Source organism: Heptranchias perlo, chromosome 35 (assembly GCF_035084215.1).
Source record: "Heptranchias perlo isolate sHepPer1 chromosome 35, sHepPer1.hap1, whole genome shotgun sequence".
Lineage (NCBI taxonomy): Eukaryota > Metazoa > Chordata > Chondrichthyes > Hexanchiformes > Hexanchidae > Heptranchias > Heptranchias perlo.
Genome location: NC_090359.1, coordinates 3,704,172 through 3,718,498, shown reverse-complemented (window position 1 = coordinate 3,718,498; position 14,327 = coordinate 3,704,172). Strand labels below are relative to the sequence as shown.

The 14,327-nt window shown below is 44.9% G+C and overlaps 2 non-coding genes across 2 annotated transcripts; both read left to right on the top strand.

The window, feature by feature from the left end:
* The first annotated feature begins 12,793 nt into the window (after positions 1 to 12,793).
* On the top strand, positions 12,794 to 12,865 carry trnaq-cug (transfer RNA glutamine (anticodon CUG)). Its single transcript has one exon. It is a non-coding gene; the product is annotated as a tRNA-Gln (tRNA).
* Positions 12,866 to 13,883: 1,018 nt separating this feature from the next.
* trnaq-uug (transfer RNA glutamine (anticodon UUG)) lies at positions 13,884 to 13,955 on the top strand. Its single transcript has one exon. It is a non-coding gene; the product is annotated as a tRNA-Gln (tRNA).
* Positions 13,956 to 14,327: the final 372 nt, after the last annotated feature.

The following is a 14,327-nucleotide window of genomic DNA, read 5'->3' as shown; positions in this document are numbered from 1 at the left end:
TATAGGAATTGCTAGATCAAAAAACACCAAGGTCCATCAAGTTCACCTTCTACCTTCCCAGTAGTCACATGATACAACGATAATGGAGTTGGCGACAAATCATTGCAATCAATCTCTATCAATTAATGTACAACAGCACAAGACAGGAGGTGAGCAAAGTTTGGAAAATTTTGGGAACCGTAGATCCAAAATCACCTTTTCACTCCCAAGCATCTTGCACTGACCGTATATCATGTCTCATATTACTCATCTACTCTACCCAAAATGTTATTTTCTGAAAGCACCCTTGGTAATGAATCAATACGAACTGCTTCCACCGTCTCCCTACGGAGCCTGTTCCATAGATTGGCCACTCAAACACATTAATATTGTTTCTGCAGCTTAGTTTTGATTTTTGCCCCCAACTCACCCTTCAATTTCAGGCCTTGCCTCAGCTGTTCTGATGTTCTGGACAAGGTGAAACAGAAACTGCCTGTCGTTGTCCACATTATCTAGTCTTGAGATAATTATTCCACTTTTTTGTTGCTGGTCTAAATTACTAAATATTTCAATCCGTGTTTGTTTTACATATTAGAAGTTAGACCCAATCTGATACTCTGCTCCCTGATTCCCAATGGTCAATCGTTGGATGAACGGAGTTGCAGTCACGCAAAGCTCCATGCATGGTAATTGGATATCCAGGGTCATGTGTGATGCTCCGCACCAAAAATACAAAGGTTGAAAATGAAAATATAATGTCGTTAATTTTGCAGGCAAGTTTTCTAATTACATTACAGGTAACACTTGTAACAACGATTATTTAATTTAAATCGTGGAATACTATGACTGGTAACATAATACACCATAGAATCATAGAATCATAGAAAGTTACGGCACAGAAGGAGACGATTGGGCACATCATGTCCGTGCCGGTCGAAAGGCGTTAAGCAGCTTAATCGCACTTTCCAGCACTTGGTCCGTAGCCATGCAGGTTACGGCACTTCAAGTGCACATCTGTACTGTTTAAATTAATTGAGGGTTCTGCCTCGACCGCCCTTTCAGGCAGCGAGTTCCGGACTCCCATCACCCGCTGGGTGAAAATAATTCTTCTCAGTTACCCTCTAATCCTTCATACCAACCTATGATTACAAATCGATCTGAATTCGAGGCAAATAGTGTTAATCTGGCTATTTCGCTTCCGTAGTGCGAATTCCATAAACTTCCAATTTATATCGGGATTAATGCACAATAATATATTGAATGAGTTTCACTTTCAGAATGCGCCCCTTACATTGATTGTGGGTCCTGATCAGAGAAACGGAGCACTCTACCAACAAGGAACCGGATTAGATTGATAATCAAGATTAATTATTAGAAATGAAACCATTAAATGATCTGAATATAATAAATAGCAGCTCACTGAACCATTCTAATTTAACCATTCAGCAACAATGACACCAATGTCGACCATGAAGCGGTGGAAAGCGAGGGAGTTGAAGCAGATTGGATCATCAATGCATGTGTCATTTATCGGGTGGACTCACCTGTACAACTAAATAACTAAATATACCCAGCCGAAATTGCAGACCGTGTGAGATAATAAAACGTTTCTCACTTGACAGTCGGATTCAGTATTTACAGCAGAGTGCACACTTTTAATTAACAGAAAGATTGAGTCACATGAAGTGCGCTGTCGTCTGAAAGAAGACCGGGATCTTAATAATATCGCCTGGAATGGTATAATAATGTCCACAAAGGACACACTTTTCATTGAACTGACACCAATGAATGGGAATTCACGTCAGTGGAACATGGGCCATTATCAAACGGAGTGTCAGACGAGGGTCTGTGTGCGGACGGTTTGGTGGTTGATCTGTGATTCCCGCCCTCTTCTGGATTGAAAGGAGAAAAGAATGAATGAGAGAGAGAAGCGATGTGGAAGAAGGGATGATGGAAGAATTTGTCCATGAACCAGATTAAAGTGGCCCAAAAACAAGATAAATTAAGATACCGTCAGGAGAACATTAATACAAGCTGTAAAACAAAAGGAAAATACTGCATATGCTGGAAATCTGAAGTAAAAGCAGAAAATGCTGGAAATACTCAGCAGGTCAGGCAGCATCTGTGGACAGAGTTCTGATGAATGGTTATCGACCTGAAATTATGTTTCTCTCTCCACAGATGCTGCCTGACCTGCTGAGTGTTTCCCGCATTTTCTGTTTTTATTATTAATATAACCTGAGCTCTGTCGAGCGTTTGTTGGTCGATTCACTGATAAAGCTGGGAATTGAGGGGAAGCTGGTTCATGGCGAACCCCAGCTCTGAATCCCCCCGGCAGAGAGTTCAAGGAATGTTTAACATAAATGAGATTCAAGGAAAGTATCAGAAAATCTCCTCTTGATGGTCGGTCTCATTCTCCCAAAGTGAGGAATGCGCGGGAGGGGCAAGTCAACCCGGAGTTATATTTTATTCCATCGGGATAACAAAAAAACACTTTCTGTTGGATCTGAAATAGCTCAGTTGAGAGAGCGTTCGACTATCTCTGGTTCGATTCCGGGTGTCAGCAGTTTTGGATTACTTTATTTGTTCTTTCGGCCGATTCTCGAACATTTATTTACACTGACATTTTTACCCGACACTGTACGGTTGGGGATGGAATAGAGAGACATCAAGAATGTCTGTGTTTACCTTTTATTTCTCTATTTCCTTCTGCCTTTCTCACTGGTTTTTGTTTCTCTCAGTGCCCGATGAACATTTGATTTGATGCATTTGTCCTAAACTCATGCCTTTTCCACATCTCAGGGCGGTCAGACACGCTCTGTCTGTCTGTTACTGGTTGTGACCATGAAAGGGAACAGGCCGCGAGTTAAATATATATCAGCAAACTGCCAGAGAGAAAACACAGCGGGAATAAAACACAAGGGGGGAAAATAGGATCGGGTTCGGTTTTGGGCGGGGGTATCGTGATGTGCTATTACCCAACGCCCAATGAGCCCTGCGCAGGAAGGATGCAAGTCTGAATGGAGATCAGACATCGCACACGTAAAATACAGATGCAGGTCCCATCCGTTTGTTTACACATTGATGAGTGATGTGAAAACATTGAATAAAGGTTGCGCACAACTAAATCCCACATCTTCCAATCTGGACGCCAGACCTCACCAATCTGCCGATCTGTGTTGGTACCAGGCCCGCGAGAGTGCATGCAACAAGATTCTCTGCTGATGCACCAAAGACCTTGGTGCAAGCGGGGGACAGAAGGGGGGATATCCAAAACCGCAGAGTGGTTTGCGGGGAGCAAGGGGCCCTCCGCACAATATCCAAAAGGCTGTGGGAGGCAGCGGGGGAGAAAGTCAATTTCAGCGTACAGCATCTGGATGCAGTGCAAGAACAAGTTCAATGCTTTGACATGAGTGGGCAAGGTGAGTGAGGTCAACTGTCAAGCGGCGTATCAGACCAACTGCACCACGCACTACTCCTCCATCTCTGGCCGCGAAAGTGTTGCCAAATATCAGAGCAACAAAACGCTCCAACTAACACCAGCACCGGGAACAAACCTCTCACTACAAAATCCCCAATGATACTAAACAACTCAATTCTCACTTTATCCTCCGACCAGCAACATTTATGCACAACCTGCAGTCACCTGACTCCAATTAAAAGAATCGCTATTTTGATCCGATTGGCTGCCCTTCGGACACTCCAGAGGGCAGTGAAGAGTCAACCTGGCTGCTCTTCCATCCCACACACCTGAGCTGTGCGGAAAGGCGAAACACACTAAAAAGCTGTTTTTATACAACTCAATGTCTTTCGGATCCTCCTTTCATTCAATCACGCCCATTGTCCTATTTCATAAGTTTCTTTTCTTCATTTTAACCTGCTGTTTGTTTTTCTGTTACTTGTCTGTTTTTGAATCTGCCTTCCGATGATTTCACCCCATGCTCCACATCTGTTCTGCTCTTTTTCTCCCCATCTACCCCATTCCTTTTATAATCCCCAGATTTCCACCCATTCCCATGTCCCCTTGTATCGCCGTGCAGTCTGCAGCCTGTGTGTCCATGTCCCTGTGCTTTTGTCAGCCTTTGTCTCTCTCTGTCCGTGTGAGTCATTGTACCACATGTTTTTAATCAGCCGTCTCATTGTCCATTTGCATCACACAGAACAGAGCGGATCGAGTGACACAGAGAGCCACCAGCAGAGGGAGGTAGAGAGCGGTGTAACTGAGTACAGAGATACCGAGAGACACCAGCAGAGGGAGGTAGAGAGCGGTGTAACTGAGTCCAGAGATGCAGAGACACCAGGATGTGGCGATTGTGAGCAGTGCATCTCAGTGCTGAGATATGGAGAGACATCAGCATAGTGTCCAGCAAAGGAACCTTGTATCTGAAATATTTGGCGAGATCTAATCTGCACAGAGTAGAGGAAGCATTTTGTGTATGTAACGTGTGTTGTACCTGGCCTGGGAGTGTTTGATTTGAAAGTGTGGAGGGAGCTTCATTCTGCATAAAAACCGTGCTGTACCTTCCTTGGGAATGTTTAATGGGGCAGTTCAGAGGGAACTTTAATCTGTACCTATCCCGTGCTGTTCCTGCCCTGAGACTGTTTGATGGGACATTTTGTCAGGAGCTTTAATCTGTATCTAACCTGAGCTGTAGCTGCCCTGGCACCGTTTCATGTCACAGTGCAAAGCAGCTTTGCTCTGCATCTAACCCGTGATGTTACTGCCCTACTGTAAATGGAATGTTTCTCCTTATTTACTCTATCAAAACGCTTCATGATTTTGAACATCTCTATCCAACCTCCCCTGAACCTTCATTGATCTGAGGAGAACAACCCCAATTCTTCAGTTTCTCCATACAACTGAAGTCCCTCATCCATGGCACCACTCCAGTAAATCTCCCCCCGGCATCCTCTCTAAGGCCTTGACATCCTTCCTAATGTTTGGTGCCCAGAATTGAATGGAATATTCCAGCTGAGGCCTAACCAGTGATTTATCAAGGTTTAGTAATAATTCCTTGCTTTTGTCTTCTCTGTCTCAATTCATAAAGGGAAAGACCCCATTTATTTCTTTAGCAGCCTTCTCAACTTGTACTGCCACCTTCAATGATTTGTGTATATGCACCCCAGGTCTCGCTATTCCTGCACTCCCTTTAAAATTGCACCATTTAGTTTATATTGCCTCCCCTCATTCTTCCTACCATAATGTATCGTTTCACAATTCTTTGCATTAAATTTCGTGTGCCATGTTTCTGCCCATTTCGTCAGTCTGTCTATGTATTGCTGAAGTCCTTCACTACCCTCCACGTTGTTTATTACACTTTAGAGTTTCGTGTGTTCTGCAAATTCTTTGAAATTATACCCTGTACACCCAAGCCCCGTTCATTAATATATATCAAAAAGAGCAGTGGTCCTAATTCCGAGACCTGGGGGACACCACTGTGTCTTGCCGCCAGTCTGAAAAACACCCGTTCACCAATACTCTCTGTTTTCTGCCCCTTAGCCAATTTTGTATCCACGCTGCCATTGACCATTAATCCCATGGGCTTCAATTTTGCTCACAGGTCTATTGTGGGATACTTTATCCTCACTTAATCTCTCCCTGCATAGAAACTCCCCGACGCATATTCAAGGCCACCCCCTCGACCTTGCCATCTCAAGTGGCCTCTCTACTCCTGATCGTGTCAATCATGCATAAAGCCATCTCTGAATACTTCCATGTATCCCTCTCCACCCACATGGAATCATGGAATTATAGAAGGGTCACAGCACGGAAGGATGTCATTTGGCCCATCGAGTCAGTACCGGCTCCATTCCAGAGCAATACACCTCGTCCCACTGCCACAATGCACATCACAGAATGAAAGCAGGAATCCCACGCCACTTTCTATGAGCGATAACAGGCTGCGGCTATGGTGCAGACCGGGACCCGGAGCTGAGGCTGTGGTCATCAGTTACTCTGGGGGTGGCACAGCCTGGTTCATGACTAGCCAGGGGTGAGATTAATACCAAGGTGTCAGGCTGGTGTTTGGATGGGTGTGGGTTCCAGCTCCAGTTACATCTCTTGCATATGTGATCCAGGCTGACTGTGTCGTGCTGAGAGGGAGCTACATTGTGAGAGGTGCTGTCATTTGAATGAGGTGTTGAATGTGGGTCCCTTCTTTCAGTTCCGAGGTGTAAAGGTCCCGTGTCAATTTGTGAAGATCAGAGAATTCTACCGGTTTCCTGGCCAACATTCTTCCCTTAACCATCAACACCCAACAAACAGGATGTCTGCTCAATATCTCATCACTGTTTATGGGATCTTGCTGTACACAACTAGGCTGCTGCGTTCTCTTATTAAACGATAATGATTGAACTTCCAGTGAAGTGAGTTGGGATGTCCTGAGGATGTGAAAGGTCCTGTGCAAATGCAAGTTCTTTTTTTCTCACAGGGGGCCGTGTCTCGTTCCTCGTCACATCGAGGCTCTCAGTTGATTGGTCCGTTCTCTCCACAGATGGGGCCCGACTGGCTGAGTGTTTCCAGAATGTTCTGTGTGTGTTTCACTGAGACTCGGATTTTACAGTGAATGATAAAAGGATTGTGGTCAAACACTTGGCCATGAACTGCTGCTTCACTTCAGCTTTTGGTTTTGGGTTTTTGGTCACTTTAATCGCTGTGGTCTGCCTCATTTCTCAGTGTGATTGTGGGACAGACACAGAAGCGAGGGAGGAAAAAGCAGCGACAGCCCACACTGCAGGCAAATTGGAAGGCTGGGGCGAAAAGTTGACTAATCCAACACCTGGAGTCGAAATCGCGTTAATTGGATACGAACAAGGAGCCCGAACCGGTATACAATATGAGAACCGATGAAAAAGCCAACAGGAACGACACTGAGACTACACCCAGAAGGTTATGGTGCGATTTCATGGAGCTGTTCACAATTATGAAAGGTTTTGATAGAGTAAATAAGGAGAAACTGTTTCCAGTAATGGGAGCTTCAACAACCAGAGGACACACATCTAAGATGAATTGGAAAACAGTCGCGGGGGGATGAGGAGAGATTTTCTTCAACGAAGTTAGTGCGAGAAGCTCAGAGACTTCTTTGTCACTACGATTGAGACCATCAGTACAGCTGCCTCTGCCACTTCCCTCCCTTCTTCAAGTCCACAAAGTTTCTCTCCTCTCTCTCCTCATGCCCTCTCTGAGCTCATTTTGAACATGAGACCCACCTCCTGATGCTTCGAACTTATTTCCACCAAACTGTTGGACTCCCAACCTCCCTTCCTGGCCCCATGTTAGCTGACACTGATAACGGTTCGCTCTCCTCAGGGACTGTCCTCCTCCCTATCAAATCTGCTGTCATCACCCTCCTTCTCAAAAGACGCACCTTGAACATCTGATCATACAAACTACCACACCATCTACAACCTCCCTTTCCTCTCAAGTCCTTGAACGTGTTGTCACCTCACAAATCCGTGTCCATCTTTCCCACACAACCGTCCAATCAGGTTTCCACCCCTGCCACAGATCTGAAACGGCCCTTATCAAAGTCACAAATGATATCCTCTGTGACTGTATAGAGGGAGATTTAATCTTGATCTAACCCTTGTTGCACCTGCCCCCGCAGTGTTTGATGGCACAGTGTAGAGGGAGCTTTACTCTGCCATGCACTGTACAGTATCAGTCTGTGATGGAGAAGAGCCCTGCTCTTCAATAGAAATCATTCTTTCGATGAGCCACTGAGCCCCAAAAGCAGCCTCCGAGACGAAAAGCCTGTTTTCCATCCCACAACTCCAGCAGTTTGCGAGGACTGGGCCACGTTAACAGCAGCTCTCTGTTCCTGGTCTGGAGCTGAGGTGTTGTGTATTGTCCCTGACACAGGGACCAGACGGCGAGCTGCTGGTTCCTATTGTTCTGGGATCATTCCCTGCTGCTCTGTTCTCAGCTCTTCACTGGCTCTCAGATTATTAACAGCCATCTTCCTGATCAATAAACAATCGCCAGTCTGACCGCGGAGATTTGAGATGAGTGAAACATTTCAGAGAGCCAGGAGATGTGTAACTGAGCCAATCCCCCAGGGTGTGTGGGACTCAGCACACTGACCAAAAACAGCCTGGGCCCTGCACAGTGTTTGGGAGTCCAGCTACCCTTCCTGTGAAGAAGTGTTCCCTGACATCACCCCTGAAAGGCCCTGCTCTAATTTTAAGGTTAAGCCCCCTTGTTCGAGACACCCCCGAAGGAAATTGCCTCTCTCTCTCCACCCTATCTTTTTAAACATTACAATTAGATCACCCCTTAATCGCCTATAATCAAGAAACTACACGTCTAGTCTGCACGACCTGTCCTCATAATTTAACCCTTTTAGCCCCAGTATCATTCTGGTGAATCTATTCTACTCCCCATTCAAGGCCAATATGTCCCTCCTGGGGTACGGTGCCCTGAACTGAATGCTGCACTCCAGATGTGGTCTAACCATAGCTTAATGCATCCGTAGCATAACTTCCACGCTTTTTATTCCAGCCCTTGAGATGAAGGCTCACATTCCATCAATTATTTTTGTACTTGTCTGCTAGTTTTTAGTGCTTTATGGAGATAGACCCCTGAGCCTCTCTGCCCCTCCATAGTTCCTAGTTTCTCGTCATATAGAAAATACTCTGATTCAGATCTTTTTAAGATTCCAAGTGGATTATATCACACTTCTCCACATTGAACTCCATCTGTCATACTTTTTCCCTCTCATTTAATCATCAATGTCCCTTCACTACTTTCTGCTCCCATCTACACTACTTTCTGCGCCACCTAACTTGCTGGTTTCAGATTGAAAACTGCCCTCCGCTTCACTGCAAGTGCAAGAGACAACTTTCGAAATGCCGTGTCGTATTACAGACCGGCTCGTTGGACCTGCTCGTTTCATCTCATCTCAATTTCATCAAACCGGAATATTACTGAAATAGATGATGATGAATCACAGCTCGAGAAACCGATCCCCTCTACCAATTGGGACTTCGCCTTCCATCAAGTAGGCATTCATGGACAAGGTGAGTCTGCTGCTCAGAAAAAATACAGCACAGATCATCACTCGAGCCAGCTTCACACCCTTTAGTTTGGAAAAGTAAACTGATGGTGGACAGCTGCTGTCGTGAAATGTTTTCCAAAACTAAAATCAAATGGATTTGTCCTGTGTTGTGAATTACTATTCGTCTGATTCGGGTAATCAGAGCAGTGGGGACTGAATTTTGGACATTCCGAATACCAACGACCAATCACGTGAGCCTGTCGTTCCTTTCCCGTCCCAAGTCCTCTTTGAAATTTCAATGACTTTCCCGAACTTTGCTTGGAGGACTGTTCGAATCGCAGTCCAGCCCTTCCCAATGTCGCATCTTCTAAATCTCCACCCAGGATTTTCACTGGTGCAACTTTCATCAACTTGGGCTACACTTTAATTTCAAAAGCAATGTGCTGGAAATCTGAAATATCAACAGAAAATGTTGGATACATTCAGCCAGTCAGGCAGCATCTGTGGAGCGAGTTCTGATGAAAGGTCACCGACCTGAAAGGTTCCCTCTGTTTCTCTCTCCACAGATGCTGTCTGACCTGCTGAGAGTTCTCAACATTTTCTGTTTCTGCTTTTTAATTTGTTCTTCGTGTGGACCCATTGCGCGGCATCTGGTGGTTTGGATTCGGGGCTTTCACCGCCGCGGTGTGGGTCGATTCCAGGTCAGAAAAATAATTTTCACAGAACAGTGATGAACTTTATGAAATGAATGCACGAAACTGATGAAACCCTGTGAAAGATAAATAATTGTTGTAATCGCTATGAATTAAGCGATAACGTTCTGCAAACTGGCTGACGAAAATACGAACATGGTTACCGAGTGAGAGTGACACGTGAGTAAGTTATTGTGTTTGCATGTGATTTACTTTCATCCGTTCTCATTTTCAATACTGTTTTTTAAGAGTCTGGTTAAAATGTTCAGTGTTTATGACACCAGGAAAGTGGTGCAGCCGTTGCTAAATTTAAAAGGAACAACGAATTATCACCCCCTTTTCACAAGAGCAAATTCCCAAATAACGTTCCCGCCTGCGATCAATCCAGAGACTTTTCACATGTGAGGTGAACGTGATAACCGCAAAACTGCGCAAACCGTTGCTTTTGACATGGCATCGTGTGGCTTCTCCGTTAAACAGCGGCTTGCAGCAGCTGGATTCGAGAGTGGGGATCCTGAGCTGTTGGTGAAGCGGTCTGGTTGCATCTCTCTCTCCCTGTTGGTGGGGAGTTCGCAGATTCAATCAGTGAGGAGTCTTACAACATTAGGTTATCGTCGAAAAGCTTTATTGGAATCACAAGTTTGTGATTCTAATAAAGCTGTTGGACTATGACCTGGTGTTGTCAGACTCCTGACATTTGTCCACCCCAGTCCATCACCAGTATCTCCACATCCATCAGTGAGGATCGAGCTATTTTCTTTTCACCCCGAACTTCATGCATCAGTGCCTTGCAATGTTTATGAAGTGATTATTCAACACGACAAGCTGCGCTGATCAGTGTGAAACAGAAGCAGCAACGAAGGAACCGATGGATTTGACAGCAGCTGTGTGATTGGCTCAGCATTTATACTTTTCAGAGGGAAAGGTGGGGAAGCTGGAAGTATGGATGAGAAAGGGCGGAGCCAAAATGGCAGGTTGGGATTGACCAGTGTTTGCAGGTTTGCTGATGGCAGACGTTTGCATGAGCCTCGTGCAGTCAATGATGCAGCGCCATGGCGATGCTGACAAAGGAGCCCAGTATCTTTGAAGGGAGGGGGCCGCTTGTTTTAATAAATGAGTTACATGGTGTAATGGTGAGCAGTCTGAACTTTAAATCATAACGATCCGAATTCAAATCTCGGTGGAACCTCCAACTTTGTCCCATTCGTTTGTAATTTATGGGGAAATAAATAAGAGGCACCCGGAATCCCATCCCTGTTCCTGGGCAATTCGCAACCTCAATCAATGAGGCTCGAGCTCCTGGCAGAAATTTGGCCTTTTGTTAAAGGCAAATCGTATTGAACTAACTTGATAGAGTTTTTGATGAGGTAACGGAGAAGGATGCTGAGGTCAATGCGATTGATGTGGTGCATGTAAACTTTCAAAAGGCGATTAATAAAGTGCCTTATGATAGCCTTGTCATCAAGATTGATACCCATAGAATAAAAGGAGCAGTAGCAATATGGATACAAAATTGCCTCAGTAACAGGAACCAGAGAGGAGTGTTGAACGGTTGTTTTTCGGATTGGAGGGAGGTGTACAGTAATGTTCCCCACAGGTCGGTGCTCGCATCACTGCCCTTTTTGATATTTATTAGTGACTTGGACTTGGGTGCACAGGGCACAATTTCCAAATTTCAAGATGACACAAACCTTGGAATTATAGTGAACAGTGAGGAGGATAGTGATAGACTTCAAGAGGATATCGAAATTGAACGCAGAAAAATGCAAGGTGATACATCTCGGTGGTCGGAAGAACGAGGAGAAGCAATGTAAATAAGAGGGCTCAATTCGAAAAGGGTACAGGAGCAGAGAGATATGGGGGAAAAGTGCACAATGTAGCGAGGCTGGTTGAGAATGCGGTTCAAAAAGCATACGGGATCCTGGGTTTTATAAATACAGGCATAGAACACTAATGCACGGAATTCATGATGATCCTTTATATAACATTAGTTCGACCACAACTGGAGTATTGTGTCCAGATCTGGGCACCGCACTTTAGGAAAAATGCGAAGGTCTAAGAGAGGGTGCAGAAAAGATGAACGAGAATGATTCCAGGGATGAGGGAATTTAGTTAAGTGGATAGACTGGAGAAGCTGGGGATGTTCTTCTTGGAACAGAGAAGATTGAGAGGAGATTTGATAGAGCTATTTAAACACATGAGGGGTATTGACAGAATAAATGGAGACAAACTGTTCCTTTTGGCGGAAAGGTCAAGAACCAGAGGACATAGATTTAAGGTGACTGGCAAAAGAATCAAAAGTGACTTGAGGAAAAACCGTTTTTACACAGTGAGTGGTTAGGAAATGCAATGCACTGCCAGGGGTCGTGGTGGAGGCAGATTCAATCGTGGCTTTCAAGAGGGAACTGAAAAATACTTTAAAGGAAAACATGCCGAGGGCTACGGGGAGAGGGCGAGGGAGTGGGATTGGCTGGATTGCTTTTCATGGAGCTGGCAGGACTCGAAGGGCCGAAAGGCCTACTTCCGTGCTGTAACCTTTCTATGAGTCTATAAGCTCAGCATGTCTTTTGCTTTCCTAAATCTTCAGAAGACAAAGTAGCTTTATGTGCAACGCTGCGCTTCACTGCACCAAAAATGGTGTTTGCTGAATTATTCTTTGCATTCTGCATTCAGCAGGCAAACATGCAGAAATTCAAAGCACTGTCTCTTGAAATGCAGGCATTGCTTGGATCGTGCCCTCGCACAAAGTTTACATTTTGTTTTACGCCAATCTTCATGCATCAGTGCCTTGCAATATTTATTCACAGATTATCCGGCAAGACTGCAATAGGAGCTGCGCTGAGCAGATTGAAAGAGAAGCAGTGACGAGAGAAGCGTTATGTTTGACTAGCTACTGTGTGATTAGCTGAACATTGATACTAAGCAGAAGGAAAAGGGTGGAAGCTGAAGGAAGAGATGAGAAAGGGTCAAGTCAAAGTGGCAGTTTGGAATTGTCAAGTTCTTGCAGTTTTGCTGATGGGAGCGGTGTGGCAACAGCCGCGAGAAGTCAGTGATGCAGCGACGTGGCCGTGCTTAGAAAAGAGCCAAATATCTTTTGATGGAGGGTGCGGCGTTTATTAACAAATGGGTTCCATGGTGTAATGGTGAGCACTCTGGACTCTGAATCTAGCGATCCGAGTTCGAATCTCGGTGGAACCTGATTTGTTTTTGTCCCATTCGTTTGCAACTGAAGGGCAAAAAAACAAAATGCAGCGGGAATCCACTCCCTGCTGGTGGGAAGTCGCTTTCAATCAATGAGGTTCCAGTTGCTTCCATCGGTTTCAGTTCATCAGCTCAACCGGACTTTAGCTTTCCCAAATCAACAGAAGAGAAAGCTGTATTTTGTTTAATGCTGAGTTTCACTGCACCAGAGAATGGTGTTTGCAGAACTTTTCTTTGTAATCTGCATTCAGCAATCAAGCATGTAGAAATTCAAAGCATTGTTTCTTGAAAGGCAAGAATTGCTTGGATCATGTCCTCGGGCAATGTTGACATTTTCTTGTCAAGATGTTGCAGTTTTGATGATGGGAGAGTTTTGACGGTAGCCTCGAGGTGTCAGTGATGTGGCATTATGGCAGTGCTAATAAAACAGCCAAATGTCTTTGACTGGTGGGTGCCAGCTGAAGTAATCAGTTGGTTCACAAAGTGCAATAATAAGCATTCTGGACTTGGATTCCAGCGATCCAAATTCAAATCTCGATCAACCTTCGAATTTTGTCCTTTTCGTTTGCAAATTGAGGGCAAACAAGTTAAAATCACTTGGAATCTAATCCCTGTTGGTGGGGAGTTCGCAGCTTTAATCAGTGAGGATCGAGCTCTTTTCTTTTCACCCCGAACTTCATGCATCAGTGCCTTGCAATGTTTATGCACTGATTATCCAACAAGACGAGCTGCGCTGAGCAGTGTGAAAAGAAGCATCAACGAGGGAAGCGATGGATTTGACAGCAGCTGTGCGATTGGCTGAGCATCTCTACTTATCAGAGGGGAAAGTGGGGAAGCTGGAAGTATGGATGAGAAAAGGCCAAAGTGGCAGGGTAGGATTGACCAGTGCTTGTAGTTTTGCTGATGGCAGACGGTTGCCAGTCGCCTCGTGCAATCAATGATGCAGCGCCATGGCGATGCTGATAATGGAGCCCAGTATCCTTGAAGGGAAGCGGGCCACATGTTTTAATGAATGGGTTCCATGGTGTAATGGTGAGCACTCTGGGCTTTGAATCCAGCGATCCGAGTTCAAATCTCGGTGGAACCTCAACTTTTGTCCCTTTCGTTTGTAACTTTTGGGGAAACAAATAAAAGTCACCTGGAATCCCATCCCTGTTCGGAGGAAGTTCGGAGCCTCAATCAATGAGGTTCGAGCTCCTTGTATAAATTTGGGCTTTTGTTAAAGGCAAATCGCATTGAACTAACTTGATAGAGTTTTTGATGAGGTAACGGAGATGGATGCTGAGGTCAATGCGATTGGTGTGGTGTATGTAAACTTTCAACAGGCAATTAATAAAGTGCCTTATGATAGCCTTGTCATCAAGATTGATACCCATAGAATAAAAGGAGCAGTAGCAATATGGATACAAAATTGCCTCAGTCACAGGAACCAGGAAGGAGTGATGAACGGTTGTTTTTC